General features: G+C 42.0%; 1 long non-coding RNA gene across 1 annotated transcript in view; it reads right to left on the reverse strand.

Annotated features, from left to right (window-relative positions):
• Positions 1-2,397: 2,397 nt before the first annotated feature.
• The window catches only part of LOC138747100 (uncharacterized), a 34,290-nt gene continuing 12,394 nt past the window's right edge, over positions 2,398-24,293 (reverse strand). The window contains exons 2-3 of the long non-coding RNA XR_011347306.1: positions 21,078-21,137; positions 2,398-3,369 (exon numbers count right to left, since the gene is read on the reverse strand). This is a non-coding gene — a long non-coding RNA (uncharacterized lncRNA). The remainder of the gene's footprint in view (positions 3,370-21,077; positions 21,138-24,293) is intronic.

Genomic DNA, 24,293 nt, shown 5'->3' on the forward strand with positions numbered 1-24,293 from the left:
TGCTCGAGCAGGACTTTTAAAATTCAATTTAAAGAGGAATAAAGAAGAGTTGAACAGGTAAACTTTGAAGTTTATGCATGAGCAAATACAGCCTGCGTCATTAATCGAAATGAGCAGTTTTTAAAAAAAAATCCCGCTGTGCATCTGGAACGCTTACACATGCACACAAAAGCCTGCTAAATTTAAAAAGTTTGTGAGTTTCTGAAAAGACTGGTGGATTCTCAGGTGGTCTGGAATTTTGGACGTCCACTGTATTGATACCAACAGATTTGCCTGGAAATTGCTCAGTCTCCTAAGCTGCCTTGGTCAGATGGTCCATTACAGGTAATTGAGTCCTTTTCCAGGGGAAATTTAGCAGTTCACAAGGCCCAATGTGCCTTAATCTTTCTGTGAATTTAAGGACTTTTCTTCACTGGATGCAGAAAAATGTTACAGAAATAAAGCCTTTCCTGTTTTCAATGTATATATACATAAAGACCCCAATTTTTGTGGCAAGGTGAGGGGTTCTCAGGACAAAACCCTAGGTACCAGTTAACCTGGGGGCCAGGCCTGGGGCCCACTAACAGAGTGAAGGGCATTTTCAGCAACATTGTCCGCTGCTTTGGAAGAAGGTTTCAGGAGGCGAGCAAGGCTTGGGGAGCAGCTGCTGGGCAAAGCGGTTGGGAGGGTGGCTGCTTGAATGGGGGCAGAGGGACATTGGACACCAGCAGTTTGCGTGCAGGTGGGGAGGTGGAACCAAAGTCTGGCAGTAAGGACGAAAGGACTCAGAAGAGGAGGAGAGATTGGTTTGGATGGTGGGAATGGGGAAGCTGGTGTTTTGAAAGAGTTGGAAAGTCAGCGTGAAGATGGGAGGAGTTTGATGTCAATGTTTTAAACAGAGAGGCAGAATCGGGTTCAAGTGCAGGTAGTCCCTGACCTTTGACCTATACGACTTCCTTGCAGCTGGGAAAAAAGTCTGCGCTTGCGTAAGATGGTAACCATCACTCAGTTGCCATTTGGTAAGTGCAAGGTTCACTGTAAAGGGGTTGGGAAATGTGTCTTCACAAGTGAATAAAGCCCTTGCTGATTTGGAAAGCATGGACCAGAATGTTGAAAGGTGCGCCAAAGTCGATCAACAAATTCAGGAAGCTTTAAATGGCTATCGTCAGATCTACGAGGAAAAAAAATGGAGCGAACAATCCAAACAAATTGAAGTATCTTCTTCAAATGTGTGACTTCCCCACAACCCCCTGCCCCTCAACCCACCGACATGAAGACTGTGACGACCCACAGCCAAGTGCAAATGCGCCTAAGGGACCAAGTTCAGATGATGAAAAATGTGATTGAATGACTGGATTTGCAATATCTACATTACACGTGTAAATACTTCCGACTTGTGTCCATTTCGAGATATGACCGGTTGGTCAGAACGGAACATGGTCGTAAGCTGGGGACTACCTGCAGTTTTAATGCAATGAAGAATGAGGATTGGTGGCTTTTATGGGGAGGGAACAGATTGACTTGATTAAGCGAATTGAAGGACATTGAGGGGGGCGGGACAAAATCAGAATTTATTCTTTTAAATTTAGAGGTACCGCACAGTAACAGGTCTTTTCGGTCCATGAGCCTGCACCACCCATGTGACCAATTAACCAACCAACCCCCCTACATCTTTGGAATATGATGCGTAATTAGCCTTTGTATTCAATCAAACATCTGTTTCAATGAAGACATTAAAGTCAATCTAAAAGCAAAAAAGTGGCTAGAAATCTTTTCAATCTTTCTGCTCTGGAGAGCTGTGAAGTTGGGATATGGAGTCAGAGAAAGATTTGGTCCTTTTGGGAGTTAGGCTCATGGGAAGGGGGAATGAAGCTAAAATCTGATCGGCCATGAACTTATTGAAGGTGGAGTAGGCTTGTATGGCCAACTTGTGTTCCTACTCCTAATTCAGCGGAGATAATCCCATCCAATTCACACTCCAGAACCCAAACACATTTAATTTATACAATAAAATCCCCGTTATCTGGAATTCAAGCAACCGGCAGCCTCAAGCAACTGCGGAAAATAAATATGTAAAATATACGGTAGTTTAAAATTAGCGCTACTCTCGGTTAGTTCACCAATCACACAACACGCATTCACAAGCAACCTGCAACCACACTTCTCCAGTATCTACCAATCCCCAAAGGTGCCAGATAACTTAGCGGCCATCAGATGCCTACATGAACAATGAACCTCTTTTTCTTTATCTTGCACTATTTTAATTTATTTTTTAATGTGGTTTATATAAATGTTTGCACCGTGATGCTACTGCGAAGCATCAGATTTCGCAACATGTTCATGACAATAAATTCTGATTCTGAAACCAAGGATTTTACTATAATGTCAAGCAATTTCTCACCTGAGAGGTTTGCGTGAGAACAGGAAGCTGGATGCTGTTGAAGTCCCCGTCTTCTTTTCCAAAATGGACCAGCACTCCATGGTACGGTTAGCCTCGTGATTAGTGCAAAGCTGTTACGGCGCCAGTGATTGGGACCAGGGTTCGAATTCTGTAAGGAGTTTGGACGTCTTCCCCTGGGTGTGCGTGGTTTGTCCCTGGGTGTTCCGGTTTCTTCCCACTGGGGGTTGTAGATCAGTTTTTGAGACCATTTAAAAGACAAAAATACTACACAGTTCTTACACTGGAAGTAAAAAAAAAACTCCCTTTCAACTCTCTCCCCACAGTCTGGCATCCCCACCTTTCCCATGCAGAAGGATCATCCCTCTTCCTAAGAGGGCAATGCTGGCCAACGTGGAGTGCCTCCTCCAAGCCTGGGTGGAGAGATTAGTCTTTCCTTTGACGAATCCCCACCGATGGAAATATTTTGGGATTGGCATATCTTCATATTTTGTCCACGAGGCTTACATTTTGCAGCCATAATTTTCTGTCCATTTGTGGGCTTTTTAGTTACTGTATGTGCATTGCACTCCAGGAACAAGGCAAAACAGGGCTTATGAAAGGAGGTTTAGACTGCAGTTTATTATAGTGCTTGGAATCAGCAAGTTGGAAGGATCGAATGGGTGTGGGGAGGGGAGGGATTCAGTGGATTTGATCTGTAATGTGTCAGTGGATGGAATGCTAAACCCTCCAATGTTGCTCTGAGTGACAGGCAGCCCTGCATCACACAGAAGTGCAGAAACAAGCTTCCCTCCATGGCATATTGAAGGGTTTCTCCAGGGAAAACTCAAATTCCAGCAAATGCCATCACTTTCTCTATTTCGCTGTGCACGCTCCAGGCAGTGGGTTGCTTCAGTGTTCCAGCAGAGGGGAGTATTAGCACAAGAATCCACCCACCATCGCGAGGAGAACTGACTTCATTCCCGATTTTTGGATGACTTCTTTCTGCTGTCCTGCAGGAAAAGAACATCGTGATTGGATTTATATTGTGCCAAGAAATTAAATCACAAGGTCACACCTTGGCACTGATCTGTGCATCAGGCATGCTAGTTCATTAGAATATATGAGGAAAACATAATCTCAGCCTGATGGTTGATCAGGATATTAATCACGAGTCCTCGCTCAGTATTGACCTTGAGCTGTCATTAAGTAATATAAATGTATGTGTGTCCCTGTCTCAGGAACTATTGGCAGATTCCTATATAATGATTTCTAATAATCATTTCCAGCAAGTATTGAATAATTACTCAATCAGAGATTTTGCTTGGTAGCTGTATTGGAAAAATTGGGAGCAAGATATTTTTATTAGTTTACTGGGGGAGAGGTTTATCTTGTGGTCAAACATTTCTTTCTTTTTTCTTTGGCTTGGCTTCGCGGACGAAGATTTATGGAGGGGGTAAAAAGTCCACGTCAGCTGCAGGCTCGTTTGTGGCTGACAAGTCCGATGCGGGACAGGCAGACACGATTGCAGCGGTTGCAAGGGAAAATTGGTTGGTTGGGGTTGGGTGTTGGGTTTTTCCTCCTTTGCCTTTTGTCAGTGAGGTGGGCTCTGCGGTCTTCTTCAAAGGAGGTTGCTGCCCGCCAAACTGTGAGGCGCCAAGATGCACGGTTTGAGGCGTTATCAGCCCACTGGCGGTGGTCAATGTGGCAGGCACCAAGAGATTTGCACGGCCATAAAGTAGGTATTAGCATTGAACTTCGAATATGGTTTCTCTCAACAGCCTCTGAGATATGACCAAGCCTCTGACTGGGGTGAATCTTACCAAGTAGGGATAAGGAGACACATTATGAGACTCACCTCATAGGCAAGTGGCATCAACCAGCTCTTCACCCTGCTGTTTCATGAAACTTTATTCAAACAGCTGCTACGAGCGAAGCTCGACCAAGGACCACCGCTGGCTGAATATTTGCTCCCATCTTCACCAGCAGCTATGTGTTACTTCAGAGAATATTTTACTTTTACAAATTTTTTAACCTATTATTTTTTTCTTATTCAAATTTATTTTCATCGATTTTTTGCTGGTTGCTTGAAATCCAGATACCAGGGATTTACTGTATTGGTAATTTGGTAACAGGGATTTTTGCTTATCTGTGGCACTCACTGTAAAAATCTGTAGAGCTTCGTTTGAATCCACATTTTACTCTCTCATTGGCTGGAAGACCCCAAAAGGTATAATCCAGCCAGATGTACTGTAGGAAGAATTTGGACCATGTATAGAGTGCCTAGTTGGACCAAATCTTTGAGTAGCCTTACCAGGTTAGGTTACTTATAGAAAATCATTCAACAATTCAGATGCTTGGACAGAGGCTCAACTCCTGACACCATAAAACCCTCCCGATATCTACAAGGCAGAAGTCGGGAATTATTCACCAATTACATGGATGAGTGCAGCATCACTGGCCGTCAGGAAGCTCAGGAATCTGTAGCAAAAATCCAACTGCTGGAGGAACTCAGCAGATGAGGCAGTATTCGTGGAGGCAAAGTGATTGTCTACATTTTGGGCCAAGGCCCTGCATCAAGACAGAGAATGTAGAGGATGTGAAGATGAGAGAGGATGGGGTGAAGCAGGAGTTGGGAGTTATTATATAAGAAAGTGGAGTCAAAGGGCAGAAGCGTAGACAGAATCCACAGAGGAGGAGCAGTGAGAGAGGGTCTCACCAAACTCCCACCGAGGAGAAGAGGAAGGCTAATTCAGTGGTCAATCACTGAAGAGACTTTGCAGGGGAATAGTAAAATTGAGGCACAAGAGACACTGTGATCTAAAGAAAAATTATAAATTACTCATTGGAATTTAGAAGAATGAGGGGAGTCTTATAGAAATGTATAAAGTTATGAAAGGCATGGATAAGATAGAGGTAGATAAGTTGTTTCCATTGGTGGGGGAGACCAGAACGAAGGGGACAAAGCTTCAAGATTCAGGGTAGTAGATTTAAGACAGAGATGGGGAGGAACTGCTTTTCCCAGAGGGTGGTGAATCTGTTTAATTCGCTAACCATTGAAGCAGTAAATATATTTAAGGTTGGATAGATTTCTACATGGTAAGGGAATTGAGGGATATGGGGAAAAGGCAGATAGCTGGAGATGAGCCCATCATCAGATCAGTGAATGGCAGAGCAGGCTCGACGGGCCAGATGGTCTACTCCTGCTCCCATTTCTCACGTTCAAGTTCGCAAATTAAAAAAATAATAATAAACTTGCTATTTTCAGTAAAAATGGATGCTATTATCAATGTGATTTTGACAGCCGACATGTTTATTTTATATTTCAGTAACTATTTGCAGGCAATGTGACTAGTAATTTCTGTGTCAACCATAATGATCAAAACCCTTGCTGGGGTCCCATCAAGAAAATAGTGGCATTCAGAATATTCCTGTTGAGAGAATGCAGCAACATATAATTTGAATCCTTCTATCTTTAGATCTTTTGAAATTTAGCTGATATTTGAGATTTTGCATATTTTTTATTTAGACTGGATTGATAATAATAACAGGGCCACTTGTCTTTGGTGGGAAGAATAAGTGATGACAGGCCTTCGCTCCATCCTTGTCAAGGTACAGAAACTACTTATTATAAGTGTCTGTGCGTTGGGTTGTAGGCTGCGATACAGATTCGGGTGCCAGAAGAATGTCCAATGTAAGTTTGTGATTCGGTGGGGAGATTACCAGTGTTGATTGCCTGCTTTTTGTTTCCGTTTCCTCCCTTACTTGACAGAGGTTCAAGCCCTGCAAAAGGTAGTGGACACAGCCCAGGACATCACAGGCAAAACCCTCCCCACCATCGAGAACATCTACAGGGAGCGCTGCCGTCGGAGAGCAGCAGCAATGATCAAGAATCCACACCGCCCTGCACACGCTCTGTTCTTGCTGCTACTATCAGGAAAGAGGTGTCGGTGCCATAAAACTCGCACCACCAGGTTCAGGAACAGCTGCTCCCCCTACACCATCAGACTCCTCGACAACAAATTTAACCAGAGACCTACTTAAGGACTCTTCCTTTTGCACTTTATCATTTTTTTCCTCTCTATATTGCACAAATTGTTTACAGTTCTTGATTTGTTTATATGTGACCATTTTGGTCAATTTTTCTTACACTACCAGTAAGTGGTGATTCTGCCTCGGCTGCAGGAAAAAAAAGAATCTCAGGTTTGTATGTGATGTCATGTATGTCCTCTGACAATAAATCTGTAATTTCTAATCTAGTAGCACTCTTGCCTCAGAGTCAGAAGCTTTTGAATACAAATCTCAATAAAAATGCTTTGTTCCAAAACAGTGACTAACTATTTCTCTCAATGGATGCTATCAGACCCATTGAGTTCCTCTAACTTATCTTTGTTCACATAGAAAAGGGAACCATGATAAGAGTTGCAAACGTGTCAAGAGAACTGGTATGTTGTTAAAATGTCGACATTTCTATGCATTATAAAAGCAATAAAATCATTCATCTCTTCCAGTTGCAATTGGCATACAGTTCACCACTTTGTGGCGGTTAACAAACTGATAAAGTAAAACCCCAGTTATCCGGAATTCAAGGAACCGGCACACTGGCGGATTAACCATTAGGCTGAGTAGGCTGAAGCCTAAGGGCCTGGAAGGTAAGGGGGCCTGTCACAACCACTGATACACCAATGTAACCTCTTGTCAATATGGGCTCGTGTTAGTCCTGGGACCACCCATCAATCAAGGCTCATGGAAGCACCGCGTTAACGGGTCAATCAGCAATGGGGTCTTAGCCCCATCTATCAATAAGTCCCGATACTACCTGTCAATCAATGAGAAGTGACTGGGGTGGACATCGCAGAACACCAAACAGTGCAGCTTCCAGTTTCATTGCCACCATGGCGAGAACGCACCTCATCTCCGAGGGTGCAGTCACAACTTGGAAGTGACTTAAGGAGCATGCGCAGTGTTCTCCAACATCCTGACTGGCAGGCGGTGGGAGCGAAGCTTCACGGTAAGGGGGGGGGGTCGCGCTGGTCTCATCAATGTGGAGGTGGGGGATCCGCTTCCTGAAGAGCGCCGCCAGCTGGGAGCAAGCTCCAGGAATTCCACGGGCAGCTGCCCTTCACCCATGCAAAGTTTTGTGCCAAAGGCTTAACCTGTGGGTGGGTGAGTGGGGGGTGGGGGAGGCAGAGTAACTCACTGGTGGGGCATGGTCCACGAATGCCCCCCCCATATGATGCCGGCCATGCTGTAAGGTAAAGTTTTGTTGATTTTAATGAAGTTTTTCCTCCCCTCCTCTAACCAAACACCAACTGGTGCATCCCCAGCACAGATCTGGTGGATATATTTAAAATATGTGAGGGCATCATGCACAAAGGCTAATCAATGGAACAATTTTACTTTATTACATTCAAGGAAGGGTGGGAGATGTGGGGCAAGGTCAGGCGGAGCCTTTTTAAAGCTCAGCCTAGGACCCGGGTGGTAGTTAATCCGCCACTGAACTGGCAGCCTCAAGGAACCCGCAAAAAATATGTGGAAAATAAGCAGGCAAAAATTATGGAAGTTTAAAATTGGCACCTCCCCTAGCGTTTACTCAACGCACAATATCAAGCAACTGGAGAATTCACAGATCCGCATCTACCAATCCCCATAGGTGCTGGATACCAGAGGTTTTACTGTATTTTGTGTTGTTTCCAATTTCTGTGTCTCTGATGGGGTAGCCATGAGCATGTGTTTATTCTTTCTTTATAAGATATTTTTATTGAAGCTTGCAATAATACAAAAATGAAACAATACTATTATATATAGAAATACAAATTACAAGAAAAAAAAACCCATTAATTCAAAACCCCTACCACTATACAATTTAAAAAAAATTTAGACACACAGCTTGGTAACAGGACTTTTTGGGCCACGAGTCCTTTCCGCCCAATTTACACCCCTATTAACTGATGTCCCTGGTATGTTTTGAACGGTGGTAGGAAACCACAGCCCCCGGAGAAAACCCACGCAGACACGGGGAGAACGTACAGACTCCTTACAGACAGCACGGGATTCGAATCGCGGTCCGGTCCCAATTGCTGGTGCTGATAAAGGCATGGCGCTAACTGCTCCACCAAAGGCTTCTATGAAAACATTTTGTGAGATATGCTTGCACACCCCGTGGCCTGCGACTGACTGAAACCCTGCTCTCAACTCTTCTTGCCCATTTTAAATGGTTGCTCTTATTATCAAAGCCTGTGTTTCATATTAGTACAGTTTAGCTTCAAATTAAACACAGGAGATACTGGATGGACTCGGCAGTTCAGATAACAGTTAAGGAGAGAGAAAGCAAGTCACTCCTGGTGGTTGACGACCTTTTATTGGAGTTGGAATAGTTCATATTTAGAAAAGAGTTCACAAGTGAACTCTCCGGCCTACTTCACCACACTCTGTTCCTTGGCATCACTTCCCATGTCAGCTCCTATAATCCTCACTCCAACTGTAGTGCAAAAATCAGCCTTAAGTATTCTTAAAGACACTGCATCCACAGTTCTCTGGAGTGCAGTGTTCCAACACTCCGTGTGAAGAAATTCTTCTGCAACTTAATGTCATGGTGCTACGATACCCACCCTGGGACAATGCTCCTTAATTCTAGCAGAACATCCTTGGAGCATCTACCCCGTTAAACATCCTTAAAATCTCATCTGTTCCATGGGGCTTCATTTTCTGAACACACCTGCCTGCTTTTTGCTTATACATTGAAGAAGGCCCGAACTGTTGGTAATATATGTTTACCTCCTATGGATGCTGCGAGACGGCCGAGTTCCTCCAGCCTTTATGGTGTTTTTACCAGACAGAATAAGCCTATTTTGATTAATCTTTCCCGTGGGATAAGGTCTTCAGTTCCACAATTCATTGTGAACATGTCTCCAAGGCATGGCCATTGGTCCTTGCAATAGAGACCAGTAAGACTTGGAGAATAGGGGGAAGAGAAGAAAAGAAATTGGGAGGAACCCATTAGTTCCACTGTTAACTGTTGAGCTTGGATTTTCCCTCTTCTGCCACAGAGGGATGAGAATGGTGACAAATTTTGCTTCTTGTCCCAAAGCCATGTGTTGGGTGGACCTGCAGGTTGAGTTTCTCCCTTCCAGAAGGTGGGTGATGCTGTCAGAGGGCTCGGGAGCAGATGCCACTCAGAAGTGGAAGTCACTCAGGAGTAGATTCTACTCAGGACCAGAAGCCACTTGGGCGTAAATGTCACTCATAAACAGGATACGACTCCGGAGGAACTGACACTCAGAATCAGGATGCTACGCGCAGACAGATGCTACTTACAGGCAGATGCCACTCACAGACAGTTGCCACTCACAGGCAGATGCCACTCAGATGCTGATGCCACATTGAAGCAGATGCCACTCAGGAGGAGATGCCACTCCAGAGCAAATGCCACTCGGGAGCAGACAGTAGTCAGAAACAGATGCCCACTGCCATATCTCCATGGGCTGCTAAAGAGAAAGGAGAAACCTTGCGCATTGGCTGATTCTGGCCATCTCTTCACTTTCTCACAGGGAGATCAGTGGTGACCCTCAGGGATTCATTTTCACAGGATCACAAGATAAAGGAGCAGAAGTAGGCCATTAGACCCATCGTCTGTTCCGTGACTCTACACTAAACTGAACTATGCTCACACCTAGTTCCATTTTCCAGCTCTTTCCCCATATCCCTTGATACCCTTTCTAATTATATACTTAACAATTTCCAGTTTAAATTCTCCCAATGATCTGGCCTCCACTGCTGAATGCGGCAGTGAGTTCCACAGATCTATGACCCTCCGACTAAAGAAGTTCTTCCTCAACTCTGCTTTGAATGGATAACTTCTAATTTTAAGACTGTGAACCCTTGTCCTTGATTCACCCACCAAGGGAAACATCTTATCGACATCCACTCTGTCAAAACCTTTCAAAATTCAAAATGCCTCTATGAAATCCCCTCTCATTCTTCTATACTCCAATGAATATAACCCAAGCTGCCAAATGTTCCTCATACATTAGCCCTTGCATTCTAGAATTCATCCTAGTAAATCTTCTTTGTACCTTCTCCAACAACATCACATCCTTTCTAATATAGGGGGCCCAAAAATGCACACTGTATTCCAAATGAGGTCTCACCAGTGCCCCATAGAGCCCCATCAACACCTCTTTACTCTTATACTCTATTCCTCTTGAAATAAATGCCAACATAACACTGACTTTCTCCACTTCCAATCTCACCTGGTTATTAACTTTTAGGTTTCCCTGCACGAGGACACCCAGGTCCCTTTGCACTTCTGAGGTTTGAATTATTTCCACTGCCAAAATGTAGAACTGTACATTTCTCAATGTTGTATCTCATCTGCCATATTTTTTCCCAGTCTCCTAATCTGTCTATATCCTTCTACAACTTTATGGTTTCTTCAACACTTCCTGCTCCACTACTTATCTTGGTGTCATTTGCATATTTGGCCACAAAACCATTCATTCCATAATCCAAATCATTAATATAAATTGTAAACAGCAGTGGCCCCAAGACCAACCCCTGCGGAACACCACTTGTTTCAGGCAGCCAACCTGAATAGGATCCCTTAATTTCAACCCTTTGCCTCCTGCCTATCAGCCAATTTTCTAACCAGTCTAATATTGTCCCTGTAATTCCATGAGCTCTCATCTTATTAAGCAGTCTAACATGTGGCACCTTATCAAAAGCCTTTTGAAAATCCAGCCTCTCCTTTGTCTATCCTACTTGGGATTTCTTCAAAAACTCTAATAGGTCGGTCAGGGTGGATTTACCCTTTAAAAAACCATGCTGACTTGGACCTATCCTGTCATTCATTTCATAATCTCATCCTTGAGGATTGACTCTAATATCTTCCCAACCACCGACATCAGACTAATAGGCTTATAGTTTCCTTGAGTCAGAGTTTCTGGAAGATCATTGCCAATGGGTCCACAATCTCCAAAGCCACCTCTTTCAGAACTCATGGGTGCACCTCATCTGCTCCAGGAGATTTAACAATCTTTAATCCATTCAGTTTACCTAGCACAATTTGTTTTGTAATCTTAACTATATCTAACTCCACTCCCTGAAGACTCTATCAGGGACATTACTCATGTGTTCCACAGTGAAGACTGACGTAAAATATCGATTTATTTCTTCTGCCATCTCTTTATAACCCATTATAATTTCCATAGCATCATTTTCTATCGGTCCTATGTCAACACATGCCTCTCTTTTATCCTTTACATATTTAAAAAAACTCTTAGTATCTTTTTTTTATATATTGTTTGCCAATCTCCTTTCATAACTCATTTTTTTCTTTCCTAGTGGTTTTCTTTGTTTCTTTCTGTAAGTTTCTGAAGGATTCCCAGTCCTCCACTAGTTTAGCTTCCTCCTTCGCCCTCCCCTTTGCTTTTATCTTGGCGTTCACCTCTTTTGTTAGCCACATTGGTACCATCTTTCCTTTGATAAATTTCCTTTTCCTTGGAATATATGTATCCTGCATGCTTTTTATTATTTGCAAAAATATCTTCCAATCCTGCTCTGTTCCTTCGACTAGTTTGCTTTCCCAATCGACTTGAGCCAGTTCCTTTCCCATACCACCGTAATTTCCTTTATTCCACTGAAAAATTGATACATCCAATAACATTTTTTCATGTTTTGAAATTAAATTCAATGATGTTATGATCATTGCTTCCTAGAGGTTCTAAACCCTTTAACTCTCTAATGACCTCAGGTTCTTTGCACATGACCCAATCCTGAACTGCAGATCCCTGGCAAAGTTTTCAGTTTGTACACCATTAGACTGAACTCACTTTGATTCCATTTTGTTTTCCAGAGGCCTGTCACTGCATAATGAATGAACTGCCTTTTGCCATTTTTACCCTGCTGAGACATCTCATTGAAGTTCCTTGTCTGCCGTGGCTTGTTATGAAGTTCTCATTTTTCACAGTAATTTTCTCCAGGATCTCTGCTCCTGCATTGAATCACCAAATGCTCTGACTTCTCACAGCACCCCATTGCTAAGCTTTTATTTTCTCTCAAATAATTCCCTTTTTTCCCCAGTAGATTTTTGGGCTATTGATATTTTTTACACCTCACTGTGACACATTCAGTTCTCCTGAGAATCAGCTGCTGAGCTGACTTACTGCAATTACTATCTTATCTGGAGCTTGTCTCTTTGCCATAAGGCCCTTGGATCCTCAGGAGCTTTGCATCGATTCTCCACTGCACAGGGAACTTCTTGATGGAGCCTGATGGTAATTAATGGACCAAATGAATGGAAGAAGCTACCATGATATTGAATGGAATGTGTCAGTGCCACTGGGCTCCCACACATGCTTTTGCAGAGCACATTGTCTTTCTGAACTGCTGTGAATCATAGTGACAAAGAAACTTGCTGAAATGTCAGCAGCTGATAATGGGAAATAGTCCATCAGCCCCTGGGGTCTCAAGTGCCTCAGCCCCTGTCTCATAGCTCCACTGACTCTCACTTTCAATCTTACTACCTGGTGCTGAAGGCGGGACCTTATCTCTGGCCACTGCAATAGTGTGGATCTCCCAATGTACTTGAGCTTTGCCTCCGCAATAGCAGGGATCTTCCAGCGCACCTCAGCTCTATCTGCCACAATAACGTGGATCTCCCAGTGACCACCCATTTCAATTCCCCGTCCCATTCCTTTGCTGACGTGTCTGTCCATGGACTCATGCCCTGACAGACTGAGACCAGCCTCAAAATAGAGGAACAACACCCCATCTTCTATCAAGGTACCTTCCAACCAGATGGCATTAACATCGACTTCTCTGATTTCTGTTAAACACCTCTCCCTCTTCTTCCCCTGTCACCCTTTCCCCAGCTCTGTCTCTCTCTTCCCATTTCCCTCGGTTTCCTTTCACAGAGCCAAAATAAATTCTCACCTCTCCTCTTATCATATCCAATTTACACCTTTTGTTGGTCTGGACTCCTCTCCCTGTCTTCAGTCTTTATTCTGACGCCTGGTCTTTGCTTATACCTCTCAGATCCGAAACGTTGGTGATATATTTTTACCTCCAATGGATACTGCGAGACTGGCTGAGTTCCTCCAGCATTTCTGTGTGTTTTTATTACTATCTGGAGATCAGATGTACTCCCTGTGCTTCCACTCACATCTCAAAGGCATGCGAATGGATGACATGTGGCTGCTATACTTAGCCAAGGGAGTTGGTGAGGAGTAAGAAATGAGGAGAGTTAATGTGACTGCTGAGAGAATAGAATGCAGGGAAAATTAGTGGGGGAATGGAATTGCTTTGTGAGCTGGTAGGGACTTAATGGACAGAATGGGCTCTTTATATGTCCTAATATAATTTACTCCACCATTCAATTAAATGATGGCTGATCATTTTAATGCCATTCCGTAATCTTGGTTCTTACAATTGAAAAACTGCAGAATCTGAACATCTGAAATAAAAACATAAAATGATGGAAATACTCGACAGGTCGGGCAGAATCTATGGAGGGGGAACCAGATTTACTGGTCTTTCATCAACTCACAGTTTCCGCTTTAGGATTTTCACAAGCTTCTCCTGCATTTCGAGGGATATTGTACAAGATTTCCAGGCAAGTGCTAAATTCCTCTCAACTTGGGAGTCCACAGGACAAAGGCAATCAGATCTTCTCGCCATCAGGATTAATGGTTGGATACTTAGCAGCCTGGACAAACGGAGGGACTTTGAGGACCAAATCCATGTATCTCTTGTGGTTGCCATGCAGTTTGATAAGATAGTTAAGAAGGCCTATGGGATGCTGGGCTTCATTAATAGGGGAATTGAGTTTAAGAGTAGAGAGGTCATGTTGCAACTCTACAAATCTTTGATGAGACCACATGGAAGAGTATTGTGTTCAGTTCTGGTCACCTCATTACAGGAAGGATGTGGAAGCTATGGAGAAGGTGCAGAGGAGATTTACTAGGATGTTGCCTGGATTGGAAAATAAGTCTTTTGAAGCAATGCTAGTAGAGCTTGGACTTTTCTCGTTGGAGTGAAGAAAGATGAGAATAGAGGTCTACAAGATTCTGAGAGGCATAAATAAGCCAGAGTCTTTCTTCCAAGGGCAGGAATAGCAAACACCAGAGGATGTCTGTACAGGGGGAAGAGAAGAAAATTTAGGGGAGACATCAGGGATAGGTTTTTTTACATAGAATGGTGGGTACCTGGAATGCCTTGCCAGGGGTGGTGGTGGAAGTATTAGGGGCATTTAAGAAACTCTTAGGCACAAGGATGAAAGGAAAATAGAGGGTAGGAAGGGTTTAGTATTTTTGGTATGAAAATTTAGGATGTGATTGTTGATTGTTAAAAATATTTAAAATGATAAATAAAATATTACAAAAAAACCTTGAGGGCTGAAGGGCCTGTACTGTGCTGTAATGCTCCATGTCTATCAGGTAGCATGCATACAGATTTAGTTTCTCTGTAGGCTTGACAAAAGAGAGAGGCATAAAGCCTGAACTGTTGAAATCTTTCAGGGTTGCATTAGCTTTTTGAGTGCATTAAATTCTCGGGAAGGTTCTTCATCACAAGCACACGACCCAAATAATAATTGAAAATGGTCGGAACTTCAAATGCCATTGACATCCAAAGCTAGGCACATTACTGTAATCTCACTAAATCGGCTGCCCTAATAAATGTATTAATTAGCGGTTGTTGCGAGAGCTAACAAGTTGCCAGTTTTGATTGGTTCGCCAGAGAATCCCAGATTAACTGCAGGCATCATTTTCTGTTTGCAGTGTCTGGCTCGGTGGAAAGATAGTTGTCTTTCCGATCCTGGATAAGCTGATCATTATTTTGTTTCAATGAACACAAATCATTGCCTAATCTGTGCATAGCAACTCATGCCCAGAGGGAGGTGAATTGTGATCGTAGCAAGTGAATGGAGAACTGAAGCAAGTGTGTGTTATAAGGGGAAGTCAGTGTCTTGAAGAGAGACCAGCCACACTGGGATTTTGAACAAAGAATTCAAGACTGGAAACTGTATTTCTCAGCATACTTCTGTCAAGCACTTGTTATGCCCCAAATGTAGATTCTGTTCACGTTCATTTCTAACTGAAAATTTGCCCATTTGAATATTGGCTCAGGCACACGTCACTTGGCTGTTCAGTTTAATCCATCCAGTGCATTCCCAGCATCAATGTATCAATGTCACTGTCCACAGACCACGTGTGGCCTCTCTTGCTGATGTCAACTGAAGTCTTTGGGAGCAACGAGCAACTTTTGCTAGAAACTCACAGAAAGACTAAGAGTACACTCTAGGTAGTAAAACATGAAAGTCTGCAGACACGATGGTTGAAGTAAAAACACAACATTAGAGAAACTCAGCAGGTCAGTCAATGTGTATCAAAGATACACAACCAACATTTCAGCTTGACATTCTTGGTGATTGATCGTGAGATATCAGTTAGAAGGTCTGCACTGCGTCCTTGACATCTTGACATGTGGCAGCTGACAATGCTCATTGGTCAAGAACAGTGGTTCTCAACCATTTTCTTTCCACTCACATTCCAGAAACAGAATTTATTTGCCATGAACAAGTCATGAAATTCACTGTTTTGTGGCAGCATCGTGCTTGTACATTCATTTTATACCATCTTACTACATCACTGTAAAAAAAATTAATATTACTGAACAAGAAGTAAGACAGTGTCATTGGTTCATAAAATATGGAAGTGGGGAAGAAGCTGTCCCTGTGCCGCTGAGTGGTCGTCTTTAGGCTCCTGTACCTTTTCCCCGATGGCAGCAGAATGAAGAGGGCATGGCCTGGGTGGTGGGGGTCCTTGAGGATAGATGCTGCTTTCTTAAGATACTTCCTCTTGTAGATGTCCTCAATGGAGTGGAATCTGGTGCCTGTGATGTGCAGGCCAAGTTAACAATCCTCTGCAGTTTATTCTTGTCTTGAGAGTTGGCACCTCCATACCAGGCTGTAATGCAACCAGTCAGAATGCTCTTCACAGTACACCTGTAGAAGTTCACAAGAGTCTCCGATGACATGGTGAATCTCCTCAGACACATCACGAAGTCTAGCCGCTGGCGAGCCTCCTTTGTGATTACATCAACGTGGAGGCTCCAGGACAGATCCTTGGAGATGCTGACACCCAGAAGTTTGAAGCTCTTGACCCTCTCCACTACTGAGCCCTCGATGAGGACTGGGTTGTATTCCCCCAACTTCCTCCTGAAGTCCACAATCATCTCCTTGGTTTTGCTGACACTGAGTGCAAGGTTGTTATCATTGCACCATTCAACGAGCTGATCTATCTCCTTCTTGTACACCTCCTCAATGCCATCTGTAATTCTGCCAACAACTGCGGTGTCATCAGCAAATTTATAGATGGCATTGGAATTGTGCCTGGCCACATAGTCATGGGTGTATAGTGAGTAGAGCAGTGGGTTGAATAACCACAGGGTACCTATGGCATCCTATGACATAGATGCTCTGTGGTTGGTCAGGGATTACTTAAGGTGGTATATGTATGAAAAAATTGTTTGAGAACCACTGGTTTAGAAGCATCATCACTGGTTGCCCCTTCCGGCTCACAGCCTTTTTCAGTTGTTTGGCTCTCATCAACTCTTACCTTCGGCAGCCATGATTCAATTCAATTTGCCTCCCGTAAACAGGTCCATGGCAGATGCTATCTCCCTGGATTTCCTCTCAGCCCTGGAACACCTGGACACATGGGTATCCATGTCAGTCTACTTGCCATATATGCAACGGAGACAAGGTTTGAGGTGTGTTGAATTGAAACCCCTGTCTTGGATTACCTCGAATTGCATTTACTACCCATACAACCTTTAAAACAGACAGGAATGCTACCACAGAGCCAAAATCCTCTGGTCACCCAGAGTTGCCTAATCTTGCCAATCTTCCCCTTCATTTTAATAGGAATCTAAACATTTTCTACCTCTCTTACTAAAGCCTCCCACTTGCCAGATGTTCTTTGACCTGCAAACAGCCTCTCCCATCTACCTTTGCAAGTTATTGTTAAATGCCATCAAATTCAGCCTTGCTCCAGTTTCTGGACCGGTCCTATCTTTTCCTATAACTAATGGAGTTAATAGTAATTGGTCCCAATGTGCTCCCTTGCTGATATTTGATCATTTCCCAAATGTCGCACCCTCTTCTAGTTTGAGAAATCTTTCTTGGACACATTTAATAAACATTGCCCCATCCAAACCCTCTACATTGTGAGAGTTCCAGTCAATATGTGGGAAGTTGCCATCACCTCGTTTTATAGCCCCGACATTCCGATACATTTTCTCATCTAATTCTCAATGACTATTGAGGAGCATATCTTGCAACCCCATCAAAGTGATCACCACCTTCTTATTTCCACAGCCTCAGTTCATACTGCCATAATGCTCTGCCGACTCAAACATTCACATCCTCCTTTGCTGTCTCCAGCTCCATCTTGCCCATGAAATTATGTACCTTGCAACACAGTTGTCTGTCCTGCTCTTCTCTCAGCCATATTTTTGTTATGGCTACAGTACCCCAGTTCGTCCATCAATCCATGCCCCGAGTTCATTCACTTTACCTTATTATGCCAGCTGACCTGGCTGAATCCCACAAACAACAAAAAGATCAGTAGCTTGTTAATCTGCTCGTCTTTGGAAGCAGATGAAGGAAGGATTGTTGTTCAGGAGAGAGACTTCAAATAGGCCATGACTGCACCTGAACAGAGTGTTGAGCAACAGCCAATACTTTGATCACAGGGGAGAACCCTTCATTCAGTATTGCAGAGACCTGTAATCCTCGAGTAATACAATAATGCAAATGCTGATGTCAGGCCAAGGGTGAAGGAAAACATTTGCAATTATATTTAGCAATTTTTGTAGTCTCGTTTCATTTTGAAGCATCTTCCAGCCAGTAAAATCTTTTTTGAGGTATAATTAGAGGTAATATTTAAGAAAATCATCTGCCAGTTAGCACACACAAAATTTTCCAGAAATATCCATGAGCTAATCATAGTTAGCTTGCCCTTCAGTGATATTGTTTCAAGAATATATAACTTAGCATTGGAAAGATTCTCTGTTGGTTCCTATAAAGTCAACTTAAAGAGGGCAGAGTGGCCTTTATTTATGTCTTACCTGACAGATGCATCTCTGATGGAGCAGCACACCCTCTGGAGTATGGCAGTGTGACTAGACTTTCTTCTCTCAAGGCCAGAAAGAGCACTCAGCCAAACTGATGCCAATGGAAAGTCTGGACAAGTGGTATTGAGGTACTGAGGACAAATGGTATGGTTGCTACAGAGAAATGGAGGTCAATGCACAGGACCATAAGAGTGGCAGAAAGGATTACTGGAATCCCCCTCCACCCCCTCCCCACCACCCTCCATTGATGTGATCTACTGGGATTGTTGTCTAAAGAGTGTGTGCAAAATCATTGAGGACCCCTTCCACCCCGCACACAGTATCTTTCAGCTGCTCCCATCAAGAAAGAGATACAAGAGGATCAGAGCCAGCACCACCAGGCTGAGGAACAGCTTCTTCCCATGGGCCGAAAGACCAAAGGAACTGCTCACTAACCATCCAAGACTCTCATATTCATGAAGCAACATTTATTTATTTATTTGTATATATGAATACTTCTCCTGCATATGTATTGTTTGTCTGTGTTATGTCGTCTACCTGTTTTTCACTGAGGGCAGGAGAACACTTTTTTGTTGGGTTGTACTTGTGCAATCAGATAGCAATAAACTTGACTTGATAGACCTGGACAAGTGGCATTGACTTGGACAAGTAGTGGCACAGTGATGGAGCTAGTCGGGCCACTACCTCACAGTGACTGAGATCCAGGATCAATTCTGGCCTTGGCTCCTCTCCATGTGCAGTTTGCACATCCTCTCTGCGATTATGGGCACTCTGGCTTCCTCCCACATCCCTAGGATATGCAGATGGGTGGGCCACTGTAAAGTGTATAGGTGAGTGATAAAATCTGGGAGGTGTCGAAGAACATGCGAGGATCATAAATTGGAATTAATGCAAGATTAGTGATTGATGGTTAGCATAGACATGGTGAGCTTGGGGCTTGTTCCCATGCTGTTTCTCTTCAGCTGAGGGCAGTAAACAATGGACGATACTGAAAATGTGAAGGACCTTTTAGTTCAGAAAACTCTATCCCAAGGAGTGGAGGAATAAAGCAGGCCTTGAAGATAAATGATAATGATTCAGCCTGGTTGCTTCGGCGAGATTCAAGACAGAATAGAATAGATAACTTTACAGTGCATCTTTAGACACAATGTCAATTATCATGATTTGTTTTGTAGGCAGCAAAGAATTGATGGAATTATCAGTTCTGAAATATCAGAGGCCTTTTAATGGCCATTAAGGGAAGTTTTAAAATCTATTGCTTTTCTTGAAGAGAGTGCTGTTCAATGTGCCTGCTCCATCATTTTAACTTTTCCTCTATTTAAAAACTCCCTTAAGCCAAGTTACGTAAAGCCAATCATGAAAAAATATTTTTCTTCTTATTTTGAAATCGAAGTTGACACACAGTGAGATCCCACTGGCATTAATTTAGTTTAGAATACCAAGCAATTGTGATTTATGGAAAAATTATTCCACATCTGTTACCAGCACATAATTGGGCTTCAGTTCCACCTATTCATATACATTGGGTGAACAATGTAGTCCTTAGGCAAATCTGCTTATGTCAATTATGTGATCTCTGGCTCAAAGACAGAGATCAATACTTTTTAACTCCCATTGAATCATAACTGATTAGTGCTACTGTTTGAGCCATTAACTGTCCTTTTTAACTTATCAAACGTCTTGTCCTGCAAATGGTTGCACTGTATCTGGACTTCTTAACCTAGGAGGAAGTAAGGGGTGTTCAGTGACACATGTAATTTTCATAATTGATGGACACTGTAGCAAGAACTTGTACTTCCGTTACATCTTTCTCAACCACAGGATGTCCTTAAATACCTCACAGTCAATGAAGTCATTTGGAGGTACTTTTAAAGTGCGGATGTAATGGCCAGTTTTTTTTTAAAGGCAAATATCCACACACAGTAACGTGATAACAGCAAGATTATCTGTTCAAGAAGTAAATGTTGTCTGGGCCACAAAATAATTCCTTAGCTCTGCTTCCACATAATGATCTCAACCAAGACATATTTTGGAACAAGACTGTTTTACACACATGCAATTACCTTATGCCGCTTGATAATTTTTCTTCCCTGAGTCATGAAGTGCTATTTAAAGTGAAAACAAATACTTTTCGAGGACCTCCCACTGAACATAAAATAGTCGAAGGAACTTGAAGTAATAGAATGAGCAAAGCAGGAATTCACCTGACTACTACAGATATCAGTAGCTCAACAATTCTTAAATTGGTTAATAGCTCTTCGTTATGTCCTCGACATTGTCTATTACAATTCAAAGTGGTACATAGGGCACATTTGTCGAAGGCTAAATTGTCTTGCTTTTATTCTGATATGACTCTCTGGTGTGACAGGTGTAAGAATGGAGAAGTGTCATTAATTCATATGTTCTGGACTTGTCCTCATCTAGAAAAATACTAGAGAGAGGTTTTCCATACTTTATCAAAATTTTTCAATATAAATTTAACACTGAATCCTTTGGTGGCCCTCTACGGTACAACCGGGATTATTCTTCCTTATCTTTGGTTCAGAGTCGCGCCATTTTTTTTGGTGAGACGTGTGATGTTACTTACATGTAAGTGGAAGGATGCTGTCCCGCCTATTCATGATCAGTGGTTGTGTGACATCGTGTCCTGTTTGAACATGGAAAAGATTTATTATTCAATTAATAATTCAGACATGATATTCCAGAAATTATGGGGTTGTTTATGACTCACTATCTTAATTTATAATTTTACTCCAATATAATTAAATTGTTTGACTTGTATCTTTTCCACATTCTTTATATTTATTTTTTTTTTTTTAACCTTTGTTTCTCTTTTAATTCAAGTCATATATTGCATCTGGCAACACAGGTAGGAAAGGGGTTTGAGTTTTTCTCCTCTACTGTTTTCTTCTTTCTTCTTTTTTTAAATATTATTTATTTTTCCAAAAAAGTTATATACTATTTAAAATTTGATTTATAATTTAAGAATGTCAGTGATATACAGAATGTCTTATTAATTTGTGCAACTGTACATATTATCTTATTAAATTGTACCCTTTTTGTTTGTATAAGTTCTTTATTAAAATCAATAAAATGTGATTGGCCAAAGAGACCTCTTAAACCAAACCAATGGCCTTTCTAGCGAGAAGACAGGAGTAAAAGAGGACAAAAGTCATGTCATGTGAAGCAAAACCCTGGTTAGACCATAGATGGAGTACTGTGAGCGTTTCTGATCACCACGTCTTAACACATGGCATTGGGGGAAGGGCACAGTGATGAATCACTCAAATGATACCTGGTTTCCAAGAAGTCCATGAAGATTGATTAGGGAAACTAAGTCTACATTCTTTTTATAGTTTCATAGATATTTTACAATAAAATAAAATATTAACAAATCTTATATAGTAATAAAATGATATTGAAACCTATGATACATTGATACACTATATGAGTTGTCTAATAATCAATCCCCTCCCTTCGGAGGCTACTGGCTTAACACAAACAGTCCACTAATAATAAAAAAAGGTAAACAATGAGGTCAAACATCAGAAACTAATTAATCTTACAAATTTTTAAAATAATTAAGAAAGGAACCTCATAAAGAGACAAAGATTCATTTCAGTTGTGGAACATCTAATTGTTTCCAAACTCAGCCATGCCATCCTATTGGACAACCCTTGATTGGAAGGGACAGCGTCTTTCCATCTCATTAAAGTGGCTTGTGTTGTGACAAGGGAGGTGAGGGCAATTACGTGGAATTGTGAAGCAGTCAGAATTAAACCAGATTGCAAATTTATTCCAAAGAGAGCAATAAAAGGATTTGGAATCAAATTAATGTTAAGAACTAAAGACAAGGTACGAAATACACCTTCCCAAAAATTGGAAAGAGAAGGACATAACCAGAACACAGTTAACCTTTTTTCAGTCATATATTTGTCACATTTAGAAGAGAGATTAGAATAGAATTGAGCCAATTGGACTTTGGAATAGTGGGCCCAGTGTACAACCTTAAATTGTAATGATGAGTATCGAGCACAAAGAGAAGATGAATGCACATGCTTCAGAATAGAGTCCCATGTAGTTTCAGAAAATAACTGTTGAAAATCCTCTTCCCATAATTTTTTTATTCTGTCCAGGGAACTATCCCTGGAATTTCGATAAAGGCCAGATACCACCCCTTTATAATTAGGTTGGAAATATAAATCATCCCTGTCATGTTAGGTTCCAGGTCTTCAGGGAGTTTCAAAATTAAAGAATTCAAAAAGCTCCTAATCTGAAAAAAAAGTGATGTCGAAGTATTCTAAATGTGGTCGATAATTGTTCAAACACAAACTGATTACTGATTTTGGTCAGTAAAAATATCTAAAAAGGATTGGATACCTAAATTTGACCAATGATGGTAACCAATATCTTGAACCGAAGGTAAAAAGAAGGAATTACCTAAAATAGGACTAATTAATAAGAATCGATGGTACCCAAAATGTTTCCAATATTGAAATCAGATTCTCAGTGTATGTCTAACAACAAAATTATCAGTTAATTTGGAGGCCAAGACTGGTAAAGGTGCTCTGTGTATCAAAAGAAGGGAATACTTTTTGGTGGAATTACTAAGTCTACATTCTAAGGAATAAAGTCAGTAATGAGTGATTTGATTGTAGTTTCACTGATCATTGAGGTAGTGACTCTAAAGAACTTAAATTTGCTCATCCTCTCCACCTCTTAGCCCATAATGATCACTGGATTGTTTACCTCTGGTTTTTTCTTCCTGAAATCAACAATCAGCTCCTTAATTTTGGTGACATTGAGTGCAAGATGCAACATCTGCTAAGTTTTCAACCTCCCTCCTGAATGCTGACTTACCACCTTTCTTTATACAACCCATTACCATTGATATCGTTGACAAATTTGTACATGTTGTTATTGTCGTACCAAGCGACACAGTCGTAGGTGTAAAGTGAGTAGAGCAGGGGGCTAAGAACGCAGCCCTGTGGTGTTCCAGTACTGATGGAGATTGTGGAGGAGATGTTCTTACCAATCCTCAGTGATTGTGGTCTGAAGGTGAGGAAATCCATGATCCTGAGTCCCAAGTCTTGGAATTTGTTGATCAGGCTGATGGTGTTAAATGCCGAACTGTGGTCGATAAAGACCATCCTCATGAATGCATCTCACTGGCTTTGTGTAGAGTGAGATGGCATCCACCATAGACCTATTGCTACGATAGGTGGACTGGAACCTTTCCACATCACTGCTCAGACAGGAGTTGATATGCTTCAACATGGGCCTTTCAAAACACTTCATCATTGTTGATATAAGGGCTACTGGTCATTAGTCATAAAGGCCAAAGGGCCTGTGGCTCTGCTGTATGATGAAATTAAATAAAAAAAAGTCCTTAATTCCTAAGGAGAGTAAACTGCTGATTGGACTTCACCCCAGAACCTTGGATCAAGGATTGTCACGGGACATCCACAGGAACCCTTCAGGGTTTCAGACCTGAAATGAATCTGGTTTCAAGTAGTTTGCAGATTACATCAAGAATTACAATTTTATTTCTGTAGGCACTTGTGTGTATTTGTGTGGGGTGAATATGCATACTAATTTTCCTGATAAGCTGACTGACTCAAATTCACAAGGAGTTGATAAGGTTTTCCCATGACCACGTCATACGAACTGTGCCTGCTTCTCTGAGATTCCATGATTTAAATTGCTTGTCAATTTAATCAACGTCATGGATTTGTTGACAGTAGGCAGTGTTTTACACGAACATTTGGTGCAAGCATTCGCGTCTTTGGAGACACAATGCTGA

The sequence above is a fragment of the Narcine bancroftii genome, chromosome 12 (assembly GCF_036971445.1).
Source record: "Narcine bancroftii isolate sNarBan1 chromosome 12, sNarBan1.hap1, whole genome shotgun sequence".
Classification (NCBI taxonomy): Eukaryota; Metazoa; Chordata; class Chondrichthyes; order Torpediniformes; family Narcinidae; genus Narcine; species Narcine bancroftii.